A 23712-nucleotide genomic window follows, 5' to 3' on the forward strand; every position below is an offset into this window, starting at 1 on the left:
ATAGCCACTCCTCATGATCATATTGCCCTTCAAAATAACCTAACCATAATTTTTAATTGATGTAACACCAGGGAGATGACCTTTAACTGATCTATGTTAAAAATAGTTTCTTTCTCTCGAAAGCAAAAGAATTCTAACCCAACATATTCTATCAGTACCACTGACGTGACAAGATTAACGTCATACAAATACGTAAGAGTACACTTGACACCATACTTGTCCTGGTTGTCTCATATAACCACAGTCTGCGCCAAACTATCGAAATCATTCGGTTACCTACGCCGAAACGAACGTAACGCACTACTGACATCTGTAAATTAGCCTATTTAACTTTCATTTTTACACAATTATAGTTTCCTTGATCTGTATGGTCACCACATCCAGCTTATTTAATACAAGCACTACAATAAATTTAAACTGGAGCTGCGAGCTTCAATTCTCTAGAATATGACTGCCACGCCAGTGTTACTAAAGTTAAAATAGATATGGTAATTTAGTTGTTAGAAACCCGCCACTCAATCGCTCTTCTCTGTTTCCTGCAGAAATACATAAATTCAGCTACGCCATCCCCACTGCCTCTGGAATCACCTGTACGCATGCCAGCCCGGCTTCATACGCAATCCAGTTTCAAGCGAATATTTCGCAAAAAACATTCATTCAACGTATCTCCACTGCCACGTTCCATTTAATTGTGGAATAATCCTTCAAACGCCATCGCCTGCTTATCGGACCGTGATGCATTTCAAGAGCGGCTTCCCAGCCATTTTTCTTGAAGCTTCTTTGCTGATCGTAATCTAGTTGTCATATTGTTAACGTTCCTTTTTTTTGTTTGATATTGTAGTCTACAAAAAAAATTGATATTCAATATCAAAATTGATATTGTAGTCTACATTAAGTGTAATTACACTTGCTCAAAATTTCATATTGGTGTTGTCACATAATAAATAGGTTTTATGGTATTTCGCATTGCTGGTGTTTTAATTTTCTACCCCACCTGATACCAAGATGTTCATAAAAAATACCGTGCATTACCAAATTCATGATGTTTCTTTGTGGTTTTATTCTTTACCCACATGAAATTTCAATGTACTCCGCTGGGTATTTTTTGTTTTATTTTGTTCCCCCCTCACGCAATGCTCTACAGAGCCTGTGAGGTACTGTGAAATAAATAAAAAATAAATAAATAAATAAATAAAAAATGTACATGTATAAACAAATAAGTAAATAAATAAATAAATAAATAAATAAATAAAAAATAAACAATAAATGCACGAACAAATCAATCAATAAATAAAGAAGAAATAAATACATAAAAAATAAGTAAAAAACAAATAAATAAAAGTGTTCTCTGTTTATCTTCCATTATGTGGAGTACAATATCGCTTTGTATGCCTGAGGTGCGTGAAAATACTTGGTGCCCTTCCACTCTGCTAAGAATGATGACCAGCGAAGCTTGGAGTAGTCGAACGAGCGCAATAAACAAAAGAAACATTTGTTTGCCTTTCGGTATTGAGCATAGTTATTAGTATTTATTTGAATCAACCATAGGAATTGAGCTATTTTTAAGAAGACAATTTTAGGCGCTGTAGCTCTCCCTCCCACGTCGTGGCATTTCACTGTCTCTGTAGCACATACACCCAAACCGATAGCCGATAGATGGGATTCGGCCTTCGAACGTCCACATTTAAATTTAACACAGGCAAAACGAAAATCTCCTTAGTAACAGCATCATCCTAGCTGTCCATGTACGCCCTCCTTTCTCCATTTTCACTCATGCACGCATAAACCGTGCTGCGAGCGTACATTGACATTGGCACAAATATTTCTTGACAACACTTACACGGTAAACAAAAATATTGGTTCATGTCAGAGTTCCGCGTGAGAAAGGTGCCCCTAATCCAGGAGGGATTTGCACTTACATGACGGAGTGGAACTTCAGTCGCCATTGGGGGTGGCTGCATGTTTTTTGGCAGCGGCTTTCTGTTGTTTTCCTGCGATTTAGCTGAACTCTGAGCAGCGAGTCTCCTGCCATTCCCGCTCTTATTTAGGCGAGCGAGCGACATGCGTCCGCTCATAGCGAGTGAAAAATAAAACTGCGGATAACAGAGCTAGCGGCACTATGAAGGGATGGCGCAATTCAGAGAGACACATCAGTAGTGGTGAGGGACATAAATTTGGGAGAGAGCCATCGACGCTGAAAGGCAGCGGTTAAGCGGTGCTGACTACAGCGGCTTCGCTCAGCAACCTTTCCCACTCGGTCCTCTGCTCTTGCTGCGCTTGTCCCTCCGGTGTCAACGCCAGCTTGGAAGCTATTTCTGGTTCAGCTGATCCATTTTGTGACGCAGCAACTGCAACAGCTCTCGTCCGTTTTTCTAGACCATCTTTCACAGTTGCAATAATGCTAACAAACCAAAAGTGGGGCTTCACTGGAACTGCCGACGACTCCCAAATAAGGCTAGCGAGTTTTAATACAGTAGGCTTATCGGAGGTCGCCTCGTTTGGGCCCTGCTTTTTTAAGAGACCAACTCTCTTCCAAGCCTCTCCGGATTCAACGCCTTCACCTCGCCCACTACTCAGGATTGTCGATGTAGCGCTGTAAATGAATGTCCAGGAAAGCCTGCGGTCTATGCCACCAGCTGTTACCCCGAGACTCGCCGGAAAATACAGTAGTTGTGCAATGAATGGCCGGCGTAGTGTCGGTGTTAGTGAACATCCCTCAAACTGATATCAGACTGGTGTCGTGTACGTTCATGCGCACAGCGAGAGGCGACCCATGATTCGTCTAGGCTGGATTGAAAATTTCGTTCGCGTGCACCCCGGTAGCTAAGTGCTGGTACGTGGAGATTGCAAAGCGCCGCATTCGGCTTGGGGGTACCTCTAATCAAGCCGACGACGATTCCTAGTGTGGGACGCGTTCACCGATGTCCACTTCGCGCTCCCTAATGCGGTCGACAATCCAAGTCGTTAACGAGACCACACACGCAGCCCTTCACACTCTTCTGAACTTTCGTCCTGAATTTAAGCGCAGCCCGTGTCTTAGAAGCGGAAGCAGGACTGCTGTGCCAGGGATCATTACCCCATCCTCATCGACTTGGCTCCCATTGTAAAACGTCCGCACGGCCACCATTGCTGTGTCACAGTCTGAGGCTTGGTTCGGAGAGGTTTGAACACTTCAGTTCATTATGACACATCTCATACCCTGTATGTGCTGCGGCCGCGCTTCGAGATGCCACGCGGACTTTTTTTATCGGGAGAAAGAAACAAGCCAATACCAGATCTACATCTCCTAACTTTTGGGGATGCTCGCTCTCGAGCAGAACTGGCAGCCGATGGAGATCCCTAAAGTACGGAATTACGGACATCGTTGCGCCCCCTTACGGCTGCAGCTTTCGGCCATGACAAGTCTCTATCCCGGGAATGGTGGCTAGATTGATGCGCCGCACTAAGGCCATCCTCTACCACCACGTCTGCCTGCGCTCTTTTCCTGGTATGGAGCTCGGTGGCTGCCCCCTATAGAACCCGCTGTGGCTGTCCCCCAAGAACGAATGCTAGCCACGCGCCTTACATGGTGGCTAAAACGATACGGATAGTACCACCGGCCTCATATTTGGTGTTGTTCGCTCCTGGGCACACAAGACGGCCTATACTATTTCTCATCTATGGTGTCCTAAGGTTTCAGATCCAAAAAAATCCACATGATCCTGATTATGGACGTCCCAAAAGCCTTACGGGAATGTGAGCTGCTCTGCAATAATTGGTATTCTACAGTGGGCCCTTCTTATGCGGCTCCGTGGCGTCTTTTCTGAAGAGCCCCTCTTTCTGCAATCGTATTGAGAGGGAAAGAGCGGGGCACTTCATTTCAAAGCGAGGCGTGCCTCAAGACTCCGTGCTGTCTGCTGTGTATTTAGCTTGGCAATGTTGCCTTTGACATGAAAGCTGGCTGAAATTTGCGGGGATCGCGACTTTCACGCGAACCCCTTTCTGGCTAGCTTCCCATCGCGGCCGGCGTTGTACAATTGTGCGCCTCGCTCGCGCGACGGGAGCCATACGGGAGGGCACCAGCGAACGGAGGGGTCGTTGTCACCAGGGAGGAGGAGGCGTAGACCCTTTTCCCCTCTGCATTACCCGAGCACCAGTTCTTCCTCTGCACTAGAGCCACGGTTCGGCAAGGTCTGGTGGGTTGTCGCATGACGAGAGGACAGTCTCTTCTATTGGGGATCCGGTAGCGCGGACATGTCGGTGTGCTGGTCCTTACCTGGCCAATGCGCCCGGATGGGACGCGTACGGGCGAGCTGGGAGACTGCAATCGCGCTCGTACTCGCAGCGCTCCACTGCTCCGGTATGCCATCGGTGAGTCGAACCATCTCGATCTCTAGCGTTGTTTAATGCCTCGCTCGCAGTGTTACCGTTATGGCCTACGATTAGTCTGTATGCAGTATATTTGATTTTCACTTCGCAATAAATGCTGCCATTGGTGTTTTCCCTCTCCGCCTGCTGCCTTTATCTGTCTCCGCAAACAACGAACCCATCCGCAGCCGGCGCTCGCGATACATGTTTGCTGAGCACGGATGGCTGCGGGGTGGGAAATAACCTGTGTGTGAAATGTAGAACCCCAAATCTAGCGCCACAACATGAGGCCTTGTTTGCGGAGACCAGCAGGCGGCACGGCAGCATCCTTTGTTCTGGCGTCGGACGATCCGAGCATAGACAACAGAATTAAGACCTAACTGATTGGAGAGAGTTATTAGCAGAGGCGAACTTTCCTGAGCGTGAGGCGAATTATTTATTGCTGCGGCGTTTTTAATTTGTTAAGCGCGGAATTTGCAGCAATCCCGTATATGGCAGGACATCGCTGCCATTTATCACGTGGGCTCCAAATTCTCGCTCGGGTTGTTGTTGTTTATGGAAACGAGGGTTTCTGAGTTTGCATCCACGCGAGGCCAGGGAGTCCGCGCCTTTGTGTCAGCCCGAAGTGAGTGTGTACGGAAGCTGCAGTTTGGGTCCGAGTTTTTCTTTTGTTTTGTCGACACCGGGAATCGAGGCTCTGGGAGCCGTGTGGCCAGGCCACTTGTGCCGCAAAAGGCTAGCTGGTATTGCAGCCTGGCGGTAGGCACCGTTTCGGTAGGTAGATTGCGGTAGGCACCGTTCGCTCATAAGCTGCTTGTTTGCAGCGAGCGTGTAGGACCCTAAACAAAGCAGGTGTCTCCTCACGGCTGCACGTACGGGCACGTTCAGGGTTTCTTTCGTTTGGTCTGTTTTATTTTGGTGTGTTTTTGGATGCGGGTCGTTTGCCGAAGTGAGTGACCCGAAGGCTTCCACGGCCGGTCCTCCCGGAGACGGCACGACCTTGTGGACAATGCGAAGGGGCGCCGCGTGCTCCCTCTGTTCTGTTGATCGCATCGCGTGAGAGAAAGCAATCTCTCCCGCCTCCGGAAAGACTGTTGCTTTGACCCCTCGCTGCTTGAAAAGCATTTTTTCCGCAGCGTAGCTGTTTCTGTTGACACTACAAGCGGGCGACTAGACTGAATGGGTGCCTCATCACATCACTAACGGAGAGAATTAGGCGGGACAAACTTTGCGACCGATAATTGTAACATCGCAGGAGCCCTCTTGTTCGGCTCGAGAGACCAAGCTCTGTTCACGTTAACAACGCGCCATCGTGTTGAAACGTATTTCAGCATTTTTACGCAAGCCGTGTTCATGTGTGTGAACATAGGGCTGTCGTTGGGAGCAAATATTGTTTCCGCATTCTTAGGTATGAATGTAGTGTTACAGATGCGACCAAATACTGCTTTCACATTTGTGTGGTTAAGCATCGCGCCGGGCGGTCGATGCGATCGTGTGTGTTCTTCGTGCCCTGTACCCTACGGGGTTAGAACAGGTTCTAGCTGTGTTGACATTTCAAGAGGGGTTGCATTTCTGATAAACCTAGGAGCTGAACCATCGGATTGTGTCACGTTATTGATGCAATCGAGTTTGTATTCTCCCTACCCTGCACGCTGCAAGGTGAGGACAATTCGGCGTGCTTTGTTGACGTTAACAAGCTGGTCGAAGCCTTAGAAGTTGTGATATTCGACATCGAACCACATGATCAATGGAATCAAAAGGCTACTGCAGCCTGTTTTTTCTCTGCCCTATACAATGTAGGGTTTGGACAGTTTATTGGGCTTTGTTGACATTAACAGAGCGATGGCAATGCTGACAATTTGGCAATTGGCATTGGGATCGTGGCACAAAGGCAGTGTGATTGGAGAGCTATTTTTCTGCCCTACACTGAATGTAGGTGCGGTGAGTTTCTTTGTGCAGCTGAGCCTCCAGGCTTCGACCACATGATGGATCCTGGCTACTGTTACGGATGACGGGTCATCTGCAGCGGGAGAGCCTGCTGAAGCGGTGCGGTATACCGCCGCCAGCCTGGCCGAGGGAGTCTGAAGTCTCTGGTCGCTTCGGGGCCATGGGCCATCACGGATGTACCACCAATTGAGCAGCGCTGGCTTGGGCTGGCTGGTGCGATTCCTCCAGAATCTTGATTGATTGATTGTAGGGGTTTAACGCGCCGACGCAACGCAGGCGATGAGGCGCGCCGTAGTGGAGGGCTCCGGATTAATTTTGACCACCTGGGGATCTTTAACGTGCGCCGAAATCTCGTACACACGGGTGTTTTTGCTTTTCGCCTCCATCAGAAAAGCGGCCGCCGCGGCCGGGAATCGAACCCGCAACCTCGTGCTCAGCAGCGCAACGCCTTAGCCACTGAGCCACCGCGGCGGGTTCCTCCAGAATCTATCTACCTGCAGATATCAGCGGGTGATAACAGGGCCTGCTGGTAACACTACAGCGGTGGCATTGGACGAGCCGAAGCCGGCGTAGGCAACACGATGTAGTGACTAACTAAATAATCGACGAATGACCTTTCCGTCACCTCTAGTCCTGTAATCAGCACTCGCCGGCGTACGCAAAAACATTAGTAGGGAGGGTTGTGGGGATCGCGACTTTCACGCGAACCCCTTTCTCGCTAGCTTCCCATCGCGGCCGGCGGTGCACAATTGTGCGCCTCGCTCGCGCCTCGCGGATGCGGTAGGGAGCGGACGTTTTGGCGCGCCGGTCCGCACCTGGGGAACGGGCCACAATGGGACGCGTCTGGGCGACCTGGTAGACTCCAACCGCGCGCGCACGCGCAGCGCTCCACTGCTCCGGTATGCCACCGGTGAGTTGAACCATCTCGATCTCTAGCGTTGTTTATTGCCTCGCTCACAGTGTTACCGTTATGGCCTACGATCAGTTTGTATGCAGTGTATTTATTTCGCACTTTGCAATAAATGCTGCCATTGATGTTTTGCCGTCGCCGCCTCCTGCCTTTGTCTGTCTCCGCAAACAACGGACCCGTCCGCACGGCGCTCGAAAGGCATATTTGCTGAGCGCGATGGCTGCGGTGGGGGAAATAACTAGTATGTGAAATGTAGAATCCCACAGATTCCGGACATTTTTATCCTCGTAAATGCAGACGATGTGCGTGTGTGGGTTGTACACATTGAACTGCACGGGCAACAAGCCGCCCTACAGAATGCCTTCAACAATACTCTATGGTGGCGGCCAATTGTTGGATTAAATCTGTCCTCTACAAGGACTACAGTAACCAATCGTTGGGCCGACGAAGGTTGTCTCCGACACCAATATGCCAGTCTTTAGATGGCAAACCCCTGGATAGCACTGCTCATATGCGTGTACTGGGGTTCGAAATACCCAAGCAGGTTCCGCATCTTCATGAGTCCATTCCACTGGCCAAAAACTGCCAGCTTGCTACACTTGTTCCACCGCATCGGCCAGAAGTCAGGGGGCGCGTTATCTTTTGTTGTGCTTGCATCACGGCGGGCAGTCTTTCAACCAAATTTGAAAGCCAAGCCCGGTTCCAGCATCTTACTTTCCGCGGCTGGCATAGTTTGGATACCAAATGCGAGGGATCACTGGCCTTTTTCGCCATGACCTGCATTTCGCCCTTCAAGCAGAGGTAGAAATCAACAAATAGCACGAACTTGCACACCAGCGTCGATCGGCTCGTCTTTTAAATATTAGACCGATTCTTGCAGCCGCCGCACTCGTGCAGTACTATGACTCCGCATCACGTCTCTTACCCGGTCCAGCTGAGCTGAGACAACTGACAACCGGCCCCTCGAGCATTCAAAAAGTATTCGCCCTGCGTAGCAGACCAACCCCCCTCCCTATCGACACACCATATGGCCTCAAGAACCATTTTGATGCAGGGGTGGGCAGTGGTATCGCCCACCCCAGCCTAGTTTGCCCCAATATGCCATCTGTAAACCAAACATGCACTTACCTTATGCAAGCTCCAACTTCCGTCTGTTACAGCAGACCTGGTCGCCATCCGTGCTGGTTTGTGTTCCCTAGGCCCTCGTCTTTGTGTTGCCCCGCCATGTTGCCTGGTCAGCTACACAAATTCAACACCGGCTACTCCAGAGATTTGGCCTGTACACAGCACATTGGAGATGACATGCAATATCCATCAGATACTGAAGTAGTTACCGTGCCCTGTTCGCGTCCTCTGGACACACCGTAGCACGCCGATACACGTGGAGACCGACTTGGCTGCTCATACTCCGCCAGGTATGCACCCCCTTCCGCTTCAGCAGCTGTCACTGCAGTACGCTCTTCTAACAAAAAAGGTCTCTTCGGTGCCCCACGCGTGTCCTTCTTCCTCCACGTGGGGCTGACCTTCCTCGTGGCTTAACCCGCTGTGAGGAGGTCCGACTACGGATAATGCGCTGGGGCTTTCCAATGACACCTGTTGTTCGTGAAACATAGACTTCTAGCCTTGCAGTGACTTATGCAACCTGCCCCTACGGTCTTGCTTCCGCTGCGGAAGCGACATTATACTACCCCCCTTGGACATCTCTAGGACGCCAACCAGACGGAAACAGGAACATGGTCACCCCACGACATCGCCCAGGCCTTCCGCCCGACATTCATCGGTGGACGCATGGTCTTGTTTACAAGCAACTTTTGGACCTACTTGCTGAGACTGGCCTATACAGCATTCAGTAGTGCATGGAGCGCTTGCTTCCCATCACTTTCCTTTTAGATGCGATGCATCTCTTGCTTGGGGGCATGTCACTTTCTGCGCCCCGTCCGCAGCGCCTCTGATGATGATTGTGGCAGGACGACCCTAGGAATTGGCAAACCAAACAATCCATCACGAGATAGCTTCGCGTTCAACCACCGTCGTCATCTTCTTGTAGGGGAACCGCTGAAGAAGAAGGAGAAGAAGACAAAGCTGCGAAGAAGAGGGCGTGGACGTTGCTCTCAGCCGGTACACCAACGTCAACAACGTTTACCTCACCAACGCTGACGGTGACAACCGGTTCTACCACAGAGACGACTAGATGGGTTATGCAAGTTCAAGGTGCCCCTGTTCTGTCTCTGCTCTGCTCCTGCTACCTTCCAAAGAATGATGGACAATGTACTTTCGGACCTTAAATGGCACCCCTGACTAGTTTACGTGGATGATTTTGCCATTTTTTCCGGACCTTCGACGAACATTTCGATCGCCTGCATGCCGTGTTGAACGAGATTCGTTCATCTGAGACGGTCGCTCAAACCGGAAAAATGTCACTTCACAATTCAACAGTTTCTTTTGCTCGGCCACGTGGTTAGTCCTGAGGGGGTCAGACCCGACCCCGACAAGACGGCGGCGGTGAGCACATTCCGACGTTAGCTGACAAGCGTGCCGTGCGCCGATATTTCGGCCTCTGCGCTTACTACCGGCGCTTCGCGGCTAATTTCTGCAAGATAGCCGAGCCCCTCACTCGTCTGACAAAGGACGACATGCCATTTTTTGGGGCCCTCAGCAGACCAATGCTTTGGATGAGCTGAAGGAGCGCCTGCAAAGTACCACGATTTTATGGCCCATTGGCGAAGACGCCCACACCGAACTTCACGCCCGATGCGAGTAACGTCGGTCTCGGTGCAGTCCTAGTACAGTGGCAGAATGGTGCTGAACGCGTCATTGCTTACGCAAGTCGCACGTAATCACTAACACGAGCCCCAGTGGAGCGAGTTACTGCTGACCAGAAAGACCATTCACCCTTTCTCGGAGCGTTGGGACCATCAGTCCTCGCCATAGAAAAAAAGGACCTGGAACGTCTTCCGCTCATTGAGTACCTTGAAAGTCACAGGTCGCGTCCTCCACACCTGTTCAAGCGCTCGCTCTCATCATTTTTGCTGCACAACGGAGTTCTTTACAAAAAAGAATTCGACCCTACAGGAGCCACCCACTTTCTTGTTGTGCCAGCAGACCTAGGTGACGACATCCTACACGCCTCCCGCGACGATCCTTCGTCGGGGCATGTGGGCTTCACCCGCACACTCGAAAGGCTTCGTCAGAAGTACTACTGGTCAATGTTGACTCGGACAGTAAAGCACTACGCCAAAACCTGATATGACTGTCAGCGGCTAAAGACACCGCCAACGAAACCAGCTGGTTTCCTCCAGCCTGTTGATCCACCAAGCAGGCCATTTAGGCAGGTCGGCATGGTTTTATTAGGGCCATTTCCTACGTCATGAGCTGGGAATCCGAGGATTGTAGTCGCTACTGGTTATCTTACACGTTATTGCGAAACCAAAGCATTGCCCAAAGGAACTTCGGCTGAAATTGCCCAATTTTTCGTCCATAACATTGTGCTCCGTCCCGGCGCCCCATCAGTCATCATAACCGATAGAGACACAGCGTTCACCGCAGCACTAACTGAAGCGGTAACAAAACTGTCTCATGCCGACCATCGCAAAACCACCGCATATCACCCCCAGACAAACGGGGTGACCGAAAAGCTGAACAAGAATATTGCCGACAGGATTTCGATGTACGTTGATGTTGACCTCTAGAACTGGGGTTACTTACGGCCGTACGTGATTCTTGCATGCAATACGGCAGTTCAAGAAACGACAAACTTCAATCCTTTCCGTTTGGTCAACGGCTGCGAAGTGACGACTATGTTCGACGGGATGCTGCTTCTGGATGAAATCCACGAAGTTACTCCAGACGCCAAGGAATACGCTAGCCTCGCCGAAGCTGCCCGACAACTTACGCAACAGCGCATCTGTCACCAACAAACAATTTATGCCCGCCGGTACAACTTACGGCACCGCCAAGTAACTTTCCAACTCGGTGACCAAGTCTGGGTGTGGAGCCCTATGCGACTCCTAGGATGTTCGAAAAAACTTTTACGCCACTACTTTGGGCCCTACAAAGTGATACACCAAGTAAAGGCAGTGGACTATGAAGCTTTTCCCAAGAAAACACTGCGGTCAACGCGTAGTCGGACACTCCCTGAAGGGGTTCATGTTGACGGATGAAGCCGTATCACTCACGTTGACAGTGGCTGCAAAATGTTTGCGTGTTGCGTTGTGCTGCTTGGCTGTGTGTTTGTTTTTACATTTTATCTACATCCGTTAGGCATCGAGACGATGCTTTGAAAAAGAGAGTAGGAATTGCCACGACGACATGGTATTGGGGGGCTCACTCCGAAGACATTCGGAAAAACTTTTACTCCGCTACTTTAAGCCCTACAAAGTGATACGACAAGTAAAGGAAGTGAACTAGGACGTTCCGCCTAAAGGAACACCGCGGTCAAATCGTGGTAGGACACTCCCTGAAGTGGTTCATGTTGCCCGGATGAAGTCGTATCAATCACGTTGACACTGGCTGCGAAATTATTTCGTGTTGCATTGTGCTGTTTTGCAGTGTTTTTCTTTACATTTTATCTACATCTGTAAGGCATCGAGACGATGCTTTGAAAAAGAAAGGGGGTATTGCCACGATGACATGGTATTGGCGGGCTCACGCTTTTAGCAAGCTGCTGCCACCGCCAAGCGGCTGCGCGGCTTTATGAGCGAGGGGATCGGCCGGGTTGCTCTGTGGCCCTCTTCTTCCTCTCTCTCCTGGCCTCTGCTAGATGTTCCGATCGCCGCTCTTCAATTAATAAAGCCCCCTTCCATCTGGACTCGGCTTTGTAACGTGACAATTTACTGTCGGTAGCAAAAATTTGCAGCATGTGCTGCGCGTGGCAGTGTTGTAAAGCTTCATTGCTGCGCCTTCGGACGCCAAGGACACCTGGGTCGAGGCCCAAGAAACTTCTGCGCCAGGCGGGCTTTGTGAAAACCAGTTCTTACTTCGTTATCACGGATCTCAGGTCATTCGCTTTCACGTGACATTATTTCGATAGCCGTGGAAGATGCTTCGGTTCCGCGTGGCCATCGCCGCAGCTCTGCTTTCACTAGTGCAACGAAATTCCTAGCTCGCGGCCTGCCTTTTGCGCGGTAAAAAGCTTTGTTTTATTATCAGATATTTACAAAATGACTGTGATGATGCATCAATAAAGTGATTACAGCGGAACGGTTATAGGCTAGGGCAAGAAAACACCTGTGTGCATGGACAAAGTGCGTAGCGGAAGAACGAACTTTCTCGTGATTTCTTTCTAGCTGTCAACCTAATCTAGGCATTTTGAAAGAGCACATACGAAAATTCAAGCCAGAATCACTAAATGCAAATAAGTTGCAGACTCAAATACCCCAACACCAATATTACGAGCCCCAGCATAACTGAAGATACACTAGGAACCGTTACGTGCATAGCAAATATGCCAGTTTATAGCCAAGATTTCTTCTGTGATAAGGGGATGCTGTACAAATTGTCAATGACGGAGCATACAGCTCACATCAATGTCAAACAAGACCCTACATCCCAATCCCAAGATTTTGCTTCAAATGTCAATGATTTGGGCACGGTAGCCACACTTGTCGAGGTGAAGGAACTCGCTCAAACTGCCAAAAGCGTGATTACCAGACCGAAGATTGCACCACCACACGATTAAGCTGTTGTAGCTATGACAGACATCACCCCGCTTACTCCCGTTCTTATGAGACGTGCCAAAATGAGGGTATAATAAATATCCTCATTTTCTCATAGCCCGAAAAAAAGACCCCATGCCTCCTTCCATGAGCTATCCCGACAGGACCGTGCTCACCAGTGAGTGGGGCGGCATCAGGATTTATTTGCAACCCAGTACCGCTCTGCTGACATGCCTCCACCACCACCCGACCCCTGGACTTGGCTGTTCTTGGCACCCCACGCCGCTGCATTGCCTGTGCATTCCGAAGGTGCAGTGGCGACAACCACGACTGGGCGAGTTGTTGCCTCACCTCTGGCTGTTGTGATGTCCAACAGTGGCTATGGTAGTGCGGTGTATACTGACACGGCAGCAATGACTACAACTCCCTCGCCGGACCCTCTGCCGTCTCCAGATGGGCCAGGCCCACCTAGTGTCCTTCGGGACGCCCGTAGGAAGGAACATGACACAACGGCAACTGTGAGGGCACCAGGTCTTGAAACATTTGTAACGCCATACTCGCCGGCGTCACCGAAGCCCAAGAACAGGGGGTACACTCTTGACCACTAACAAAATCCACTGCCCAGCGTAACAGCACCGAAATAAAAAAAATAATAGCTATAAAGATACGCATGACTAATACTAAAGTTACCTTGGCGTGTGATATATAAAGCGGAGCGTTATAGTCTAACTGTGGGGTCTTAATAGAAAATCTGGATGACGTGCAAAAAATCTTTATGAAAATTATTGCATTGACAATTATTGTATTGTATTGAAAATTGTATTGAAAATTGAAAATTATTGAAAACAATTGCTGTGTCCAAAAAACGTAATTAAAAACCAAACAAACGAAATTCCTGGCGAAATATTTGGTTTGCAGTACGGACGCAGAGAGCTGCATTTATTAATTTAGTGGTGTTATGCTAGTCACTCAGGAATTTCTCCCGTGTGTCACTTCTCCTATTCACTGCCGTTGAGTCCGTCAATGTACAAGAACAGCTGTTAATAAGTTAATAAACACCTGTTGATTGTACATTCCCCTGACTACAGACTGAGAAGTTGAGACGTTGATAGGCAAGCGGCCTGAACTCTTCTATTAGCTGGTGATATTATGCTAACTATAGGGTTCTTAGTCAAGAGATGCCTGAGGCCGTCTGATCAACAAATTTTTGGTAACGTAAGGAGCTTATCTCTTTATAAAAACAGCCAACCTTCTACAGCCCAGCCAACAACACACACTTCCGTATAGACTTGGCAACTAGCTCTTCAGATAGCTATCCATATATTGAGAAGAAGGCCGGCACCAATTAACATAGAAGTAACAGCAGTAATATAGAAGTAACATATAAAAGCAGCCATCAAATGTCGGAGACTTTGCCATCACAGTTCGATTTTCCATGGGAGATTTAATGTAACCATTGCCGACTGGAAGAAATTCACACGCATGCTTCATTTGTTTTTGTATTTACTGGCAGCGGCGGTGAAAAACGTTCAGTTGAAAGTTTGGGCCTGTACCGTCTCCTTTCTTCTGTACTGCCTTTGTTTTTCTGCGCTAAACATATTTTTAAGAATCAAGAACCAACTAGCCCCCCAAAAACTTCAGGTAAATTACTACACACAGCAATAACACAACGAGGAATTGACAACACTTGCCAAGTCATTACCGCTCGTACTTTAACTGCTACTGAAAAGACCATACCACCAACTTCGGGTGTCACCCTTAATCATTGAATGCTTTACTGGAACCCAGAAACTAGGTATGTACGAAGAGGTCAAAAGTAAGGCCTGGGGTGTTCTTAGCAGATGTGCCACGGCACATAATCTCAGAGCTTTTTAGTTTGCGAAAGCCACGGGAAAGCGCGTTTGACACAACAAATAGGGTAACTCAAAGGACATGAAACAAACAATACACCTCTTGTCAACACCAGTGGTGACATACTTGAGCACTAGCCCAACACACTTGCGAAACACGTTGAATATGTAGAGTTTGTCACACAACACAAGCCCCATTACAGAGCATAAACAGTCTGATGAGTGCAACCCCATGAAGGAAAACCAGCTATCAAACTGCTCCTACGATGCCATGTTTTCCTTTCCGGAATTTCAGGTTGTTCTGGCTACAAGTAAAAATTCAGCGCCTGGCTGAATTGATTGCACACCTCCACGCTGATACACTGCACACTCTCCTTTCTTTCCATAACAAAATATGACACGCCATACGCTTTCCACAGGCATGGATAGAATTGAATGTCATTAGCATTCTCCAGGAAGGAAATGATATCCCCTCTCCCGTAAGGTACGGGCCCCTTGCCCTGACCAGCTGGCTAAGCAAGTTGCTTGAATAGAAGAATAAGCAAAGACCTATTTCTTGGATTACTATGGCATTCTTGATAGCTGCCAGGCAAAACTTCAGTCGGGCAGAACCAATACTCGCCAGCTGGCACCCTTGGAGTAGGCAGCCCTGGCCGTCTTCCTTCACAGGCAGTATTGCATGCTTTTTTTTTATTTCGAAAAGGGCTACGACGCTGCGTGGGGTTTTGGCATACTGCGTGACCTGAAGCTTTACCATGTATTATGAAAGACGCTGAACACATAGAAAGGTACCGGTCTGAACGTACTTTTCGAGTAAGAGTAGGTGTAGCACTCTCCCAATTACAAACACAAAAACGGGGTTACGCAGGGCAGGCTACTCAGGAGTACATTTTTATCATTAAACTACACACTCCTCAAAAAGCACTGATGGCAACAATTTTTGGTTCTGGGCATGTATATCAGTTATCATTTATAAATATTCTAATGACTCCATTTGTGAGCAGCAGGTTTAACTGGGTGTGAAAATGCCTGCGAAGTGGTCAGATAAGAATGGATAAGGATTGAGTGCCGAAAGGAGCGCGTGCTTTGTCCTTCAAGCATCGTGGCATAAGGAAGGATGCGGATAATATTCTGAATGGGGTGGCCATTCCAATTAAAAAGAAAACTAAATTGCCCGGTGTTGCGCTAGACAGTAACCTGACGTTTAGCCCATACAATGAACAACGAATGAATAAGCGCATCAAGGCAATAGATCTACTGAGAGTTCTTACGTACCAGCCATTAGAGGCTATAAAACGTACCTTTAGCATCTCATCAACATCTTACGACCTTGCGCCATGGCTATGGCAGTGTTGTATATAAATACCCACGTAAGGCAGCATTCAAAATGTTGGAACCACTTGTGCTTGTACGGATCCGCCTTGCTTCGGAAGCCTTGCGGAATATCCCCATCCAAAGCTTGTACGTTAAGGGCGACCAGGGGTGCTTAGAGCATCAGCTCTCATATAAAGCAGTAATGTATGCTCTACAGCTGGCAACATTGACCAATCAATCTTTTAATTCTAATATGATGGACATGTCGGCCGGCAATCTCTTTCTTAACTCTCCTTCTATCACGATGCCATTCCCATTTCGAATGAGTGCACAGGCGCCAGAACTCAGGGTCACACTAAATAACTTAAACAGGACGGCTCTATGCGGCTCTGTTGCTACTGGGAATATGAGTTCAGTGTGTTGGGATGCGTAACGCATTTTACAGCACTTTGTACACATAAACCCCTCGTACCTGCACATCACCTTTTACACAGAGCCCCCAATGCCCCTTTCTGCTGTTTTATGCACTGCCCATAGCCTAAACTTTAGTAACTGTATGCTCTGGCGGCTGCTGCTCGCACTAGCGCGGATAAACATCTGGTTTCGTGTTTGGACAATAAACTGGTTATACGAACGAAACTCCGCGAACTATGGCAGCATAATTGAGAAAAAAGTAAACATAACAAGCAACATATACCAAAGTGAGGTATAGTGAAATGCCTCAATGAGCAACAACACAATAGTAACGAGAGTCGAGCTAGATGATGTGGTTTCTAGCGGCTGTGTTTTCCTCCTTTCTTTGTCCCCGTCCGCTTTGCGCTGTTAAAAGAACCTAAACACGATAGATTACACAGACGTAACCACTTGCTGACTGCGAATACCCCACACTCTTGCCACACACGTGTATCATTTGAATGAAATACTGAAACCAATGTGCAACAAATGTGGAGAATGCCTATCTGTGTTCCACGCGTTAATTCACAGCGCATCGTGCAATGATGACCGAAAATGACACATTTCTAAAGTTTGCGCGTACAACTATCTACTACTACACCCTTCACTAATCTTAGGTGGTGAAGAAGCGTTCAGAACTAAACGTCTTTAACATAATCTTGCTGAGAAACGAGAAAAACTTGTTCATTAGGAGCAATATTGTTCTCGCGGTACTGGTTCCTCTTCAAGAGTATTATTGCCTCGTCTTGACTACAACCGTTCGATCAACCGGCGGTAGCAGCAGCTGGAGCTGGACACCATGGTTTTTGACTGCCTGTCTTCGAAACACTGAATTACCAAAACACATTTTCTAGAGGGAGTGCCCTTAGACCTCTGGGCTACAGGGTGGCCTTTGCGTACCCGGGGGTTCTTTGGCGCGTCCAGGGAGCCCCGCTAGCGCAGCATTCTCTGGGGCTCAAGAGGTCGTCATGTCTTAACCATGCACTACCTCACACGCCACTAAATCCGTCTTCAAGGGTTAGGCTACGGAGTCTCTACTCCTATTTGTTCCGCATTTTGGGAAGTCACATACTTATCTCATACGTATTTTGGGACAAACCTGAGACATGACAACACCACCTAATACAGTTTTCGCGCTCTCTTGTCATAGATACCCTTGCACCCATAAACACAAACATACTACTGTACACTAAAGCCAGTTTTTTTTAAGTAGAATCTGGCGATTGATAGATTTCAAATGTACACGCCCAGAAACGTGGGATGGATAAGAACCAATATGAACGACATATAGAAAACTAGGTCGCAAGATTGTATTCATACGTTCAAGCTTCCACTAGAAATACGAAATTTTTTTTGAACCGCTATCCTGGAAGGATAAGCTCCAATCATATCCAAGCCAGTGGATATGGTTGGAGCTCAGGCCCTCTTGGACTGAACTCAGGCCCTCTTGGACTGCTGTGGTAAATACCTCCCAGTTTGTGAATCGTACCTCATGTTTTCTATAACTACCCGGAACACCGTCCAGTGTTATGTAGGTAGGCAGGTGGTCGCTGCCGTGGGATTCAATATCCACAGACCAGCTTAATCTGGAAAGTAGCGTAGAGGAAACGAGGGTGACGTCAAGAGCGCTGAAACGCCTTTACGGAAAAAGTTGGTTCCCCGGTATTAGGTACAGTCATGCTGTGCTGATAAGCAATATCTAGCAAGTGTTGCGCCTTAATTGTTGTTCTGCGGATTCCTCATGACGGATGATGCGCATTGAAATCACCAGTGAGTATATGCGCAGGCGGCGTAGCACGAAGGATACTCTCCAAACGGTCGCTATCTAACGCCTTTCGGGGTGGTATGTAGGCGACAATGACGGTAAAAGACTGACCTTCGATTTGCACCGTGGCTGTTACGTATTCATTTCCTGCACTTTGCGTCAAATCATGGTGTCAATGGTGAGGTCATTTCTGAGAGCTAAAAGTGCTCTTGTTGAAGGCACATTAGTTTTGGAACGTAGCAATGTGTGTCTTGATAGGCGTACGTCTTCAGATAGACGTGATTCCGAGATTGCGAAGACAGGAAAACGGTGCTTGTTTACAAATCTCCGGAAATCTGGTAGTCCAGACTGCAGCCCACCCGCATTCCACTGAAAAATTGTGGCTGCGTTCCGAATTTGCTGCATTGTAGGAGTACTGGATGGAGACATAACCCCTTCAGCCACTAAGTGAGGAAGCGAGCCGCAGAGTCTATGAGGGTGATGAGCGCTTCAGCTTCTGGTTAGGAAAAATACGCCAGGAATGTACGCATGGTCTGTGTCATAAAGAGAAATAAAGAGCTCAGTTTGCCAAAGCCTTGCTGATTGGAGGTTTCTGATTGACCTCCTCTAACGCATGCACGAGTAGAGAGTTTGCAAGACCGACATTAGGAGTCTCTTTTGGAGTGGGAACAGCATTTTGTTTTGCTGTAGGCGAGGTTAGAGCTGCAGGTGGGGATGCAGCCGAGGGCACATCTGGTGATGTATGTACAGTCATATCTGGCGGGGCAGCCATACTAGTGGCTTCGAGAGGAGGCTGTGGTGGTGTTGGTCCCATGTGGAGTTGCAACGACTGCCCGCAATCGCGTACAGGTAAAGGTGGGAAATTCTTGTCGACATCGACGGGCGTGTACGCATCAGGCGTTTTGATATTCCCCTTCGGCGTATCTTTTGTTGTCGTGCCGCAGGGCTGTTGCACAATCGCCTTGGCTGACTTATAATCAGTTTTTTAGTCGACTTGACGCGTGTGATATCATTCTCCTTACGGCGTACTGGGCAGTTTCGGGATGATGACTCTTGCTGCTTAGTGCAGTTGGCACAGCGAGAATCCTTAACGCCGCAAGCAGAACGATCATGGTTATCTGCACATCTGGCGCAGCGCAAGGTAAATGTACATGCCGCAGCCACGTGGCCGAAACGTTGACATTTCGTCCACTGTCTGGTAGTTTCATTGTATCCGAAGACACGGTACCGTGTGTAGCCTATAATGACGTGTTCCGGCGTACTTTCAGTAGCGAACACAATCAGCACGCTTTGTGATTTTTGTCCCAATCTTTGGATCGATCGTATAGCCATCCTCTCTCGCAAAGCGTCAGCAATTTCCGAGTCTGAAATGTCCGAGACCACACCTCTAATTACACCCATTCCGCAATTTCTGGGGTGGGGCTCGTATGCGTGCACAAGGATCTTTGAAATGCTAGTAATCTTTAGCAGACGCTCCGTGAAAAATGTATTTCGCGTATCAACGGCTAGCAGATTGAATCTGTAATTTGGTCGTACTTGGATCACCCCACCAGGAACCACTGACTCCAATGCGCTTTTCACGGCAAGGGGATTGAAACGGGTGATAAGTTTTGAAGGGTCTGTTGGTTTTATAATAACGAGACCACATTTTGGAGCATATGAAGCAAAGTTTCTGTCAGAGACTTGCTGACATTGTGAAGAATTACGGGGGCGCTTTTGTGGGAGGGGGCAAAATTTGTCTGATTCTTCAGAGTCCGAGATGGTATCACCGTCTACTGGTGGGAAAACGGTGCATGCTTCTTGTAGCTGCGGCTTTGCATCAGGTGATGTCGGATTTTAAGATACAGAGGCTATAACTGAGCTTACTTGACAAGGAGGTAATGGTGGCCCACTTGACTCGAAAATTCGGCTCGTAGGAGCAGGGGCTTCCGGTTGCACTGGAAGTCCATGTAGACGGGAAGCGGCAGCTATTACGGGCTGGGGATCCTGTCCAGCTGCTGATGAATGGCTGTGGGGCAGGCTATACAGCACGAATACTGACCGCACGCCTGCCGCGGGTTGCATATGCGATGCTCGCAGTACCGTCACAACAGGATTACATATTGAAAAATGGCTTCGAGTCTAACATATGACAGCCGACGAAAAAGGCTGACACGTCTGGTCTTCTTCCTCTTCCTGTAGAACTGTAGAACTGTAGAGCTGTACAGGAGTGGTTAACTTCTCATACAATATTAATTAAAGCCATTTTGAATGATGTAGGATCCGGAATGCTGGCGATGGAGGCCGGGAGGTGGTTCCGGTCGTCGCAGGTCTTGGGAATGGACGAGTGAAAGTAGGGGTTTGCGCGACACTTAGGAACCCCTACCTTGAACCTGTGATCGTTTCGTGCGGAGTTCTAGGACTGAGCAGAAATGAGAGCCTGTTTTAGAATGGGGTTAGTAAAGTAAACCTTGTGAAAGAGGCACAAGCACACAATTTTCCTTCTAGCAGCAAGGTCACTGAGTTTAAGAGCAGATTTAATTGACGTGATGCTAGCGGTTCGTGAGTAGTTTCTGACAATGAATCGAGCAGCCCGGTTCTGAATGGTTCCAAGGATGAAGACAACAGGACCATATGAGCGTCCCAAATCGATGATGCATACTCTAATTTTGATCTAACAAGAATTTTATATAGTAATAGTTTTAAAGACACTGAAGCAAGAGCAAAATTACGGCGCAAGAAGCCAAGCATGCGGGTAGCATTATTGGTAACCTAATAATATATTCATGCCATTGCAGATTAGTGCTAATGTGGACGCCAAGGTACTTATAAGAAGAGACAGAAGATAAATGTCCATTGTTAAGTTCGTACGGAAATAGCTCAGACGGGTTATTCTGCTTAACGCCAGAAGAAACTCTCATTATTTTACATTTATTAACGTTAAGTTGCATCAGCCAATTATTGCACCAAGAAGATACAGTATTAATCCATAGTAGTGTTGTGCCACTTTTCTACGTTTCGGATTAGTTTCCACAAGATTTGGCTATAAGTAGCCAAAGACATTTGGTTACTTATTTTCTTAAGAATTTTTATTCTGCCCAATTGGGTGAGTTCCTCCCTAGTCTGGCATTCTACCCTTGCGATGCTGCAAAAATTCGCAGCATCAGCGTAAGGAAGACCACCCCTCTTTTTCCCAACAAAGATTATGTGATTCAGTGTCACATGCAATCCCCGTAAAAGAAAAAAATATTGAGTATGCTTATGCTCTGTATATAGGAAAACTGAAACAAAACAGCAAATTTCACCGACACCGAACAGAAATCTGACATTATTGTTAAGCTGTGAGCAGAAACTTGCTTTTTACGTCTTTCATACTTACATATAACCCCATAAGAATTTTAGTGGCGGCTACAAACAAGAAAAAGAACGTCATGCGAAAATGGAAGTACAATGGCGTCATCAGAAAACAGTTGACAATTAGTAAAATTACCTTGTACTAACACTTTGAAAAACGGAGGTAAGAACTTACGGCAGCAGAAAAACAGTGCAGCATGTTAGTTAGCTTGAGGTGTTCCCATCCATCCGGCTTATGTTGCTCACAGGTGTCATCTTAATGAGCTTGCGGAACCATGTTAAGCCGTCTAAACTATTTTTTCGCGAGATATCGGTAGTGTTCGTGCGCCAACAATTGCTGTCCTTCGAATGTTCTCACAGATTTTTGGCAATATACTGCCACTGTGACATTTAAACTGCAGCATAGGTTCACGGGATACTAAAAAAACAAGCAATTTTGGCTCAGACGAAACCGCTACAGCCGCGTAGTACTCTTACCGTTTATTTGGTTGCGAAGGACCGTTTTATTGACGAGAAAGTTATAATCGAAGGACACATTTCCTACCTCTCGGCATTTATGACGCTGCCCAAGGCGCAAATGGAGGCCGGGATTGCGATAGATCGTAGTGTGGTCTAGCGGAAAACGTAAAACCTACCAAGCGAACCATCGCGGTCGCAGTAGCCACTGGTCGCGCTCTCGGTGCACACAACGAAACAAGTTGCCCACCCAGCACTTCTGGGTACCTGACCCTATATCACCTCTGTGTGCGTCTATCTTGGGAACACGCATGACGTGAGATGGTATTCAAATAGCCGGCCGGAGAATATTTTCTTTGCGTATGAAACCTCCTGCGGAGGTTTTGTAAATAACGTAAACGACGTGAGGGTGGGTCTTTTTTATTTGCGTTCTCGTTATGGACAGTCGATGTTTAGGCGCTTCGATGCACTTCCTTTGACTACATGGCGGATAGTGGAGCACACAGCTCCCTCCAATGTGAGACAAGACCCTACATCCCGAACCCGCGACGGTAATTTAGGTGTTAAGGGTTTGGGCATGATAGAAGCAGTTTTCAAGGTAAAGAAACTTGCTCGAAATGATCAAAGCATAATTACCCGATCGACGATTGCACCACCACCTAGTTCAGCTGTTGTAGTTGTAATAGATTTCACCCTGCTTACTCCCATTCTTATGACACATTCAGAAATGAGGACATATATATCTGAAAGTAACTGAAACGCGATCACTTCCACAGGCTCGAAAAAGATACCCCATGCCTTCTTCTGCGAGCTACGTCTACAGGACAGTGCTCCCTAATGGTTGCGACGGCATCACGCTTCATTGGAAACCCAGTACAGAACTGCTGACATGCTTCCGCCACCACCAGACCCCCACTCGGCTGTTCTTGGCGCCATGCACCGCCACACTGCCTGTGGACTCCGCAGGTGCAGTAGCGACAAGCACGACCGGACGCGGTGTTGCCTCACCTGTGCCTGTTGCGGCGCCCACCACTGGCTATGGGGGCGTGGTACACTGAAATGGCAACAATGGCCACAACTGCCTCGCCCGACCCTGCGTGGTCTTGACGTGGGCCTCGGCCACCAAGTGTCCCTCGTGGCACCCGCGAGAAAGAACCTGACAAAACGGCAACTCTGAGGGCAATTTATGACGAAACATATGTAAGTTAACACTGTCTTCGCCGTCGTCACGTGAGCCCAAGAACAGACGGTACACTCTTGAGCGCTAACAAAATCTACTGTACAGCATACGAGCATCAAAACACAAAAATATTACCGTCAAAGGGACGGATTACTAATAAAAAATATTCTACATTGGAATGCATGAAGCAGGGCTCCATAGTCTAACTGCAGGGTCTGAACAGAAAATTTAAATTCTCCAATTCTGAAAACACATTTTTTAGCGTGTTTCATCTCAGACAATCCGGCTATTGAGTGAAGTCTTGGTGATTCCTTTGCTCGCACAGGGAGCCCCGCTAGCAGAGCATACTCTGGTGCTCGAGGGGTCATGTCTCAACCACAGTCTCCTTCACGCGCCATTAAAAGCATCTTCATATTTTATGCTACGGCACCTCTACATCCATTTCTTACGCATTTCAGGAAGTACCATACTCATCTAATACCCATGTTAGGAGAATCCTAAGA

This window comes from Haemaphysalis longicornis, unplaced genomic scaffold, assembly GCF_048455015.1.
Source record: "Haemaphysalis longicornis isolate Haplotype H1 unplaced genomic scaffold, Haemaphysalis longicornis Haplotype H1 scaffold_14, whole genome shotgun sequence".
Taxonomy (NCBI): domain Eukaryota; kingdom Metazoa; phylum Arthropoda; class Arachnida; order Ixodida; family Ixodidae; genus Haemaphysalis; species Haemaphysalis longicornis.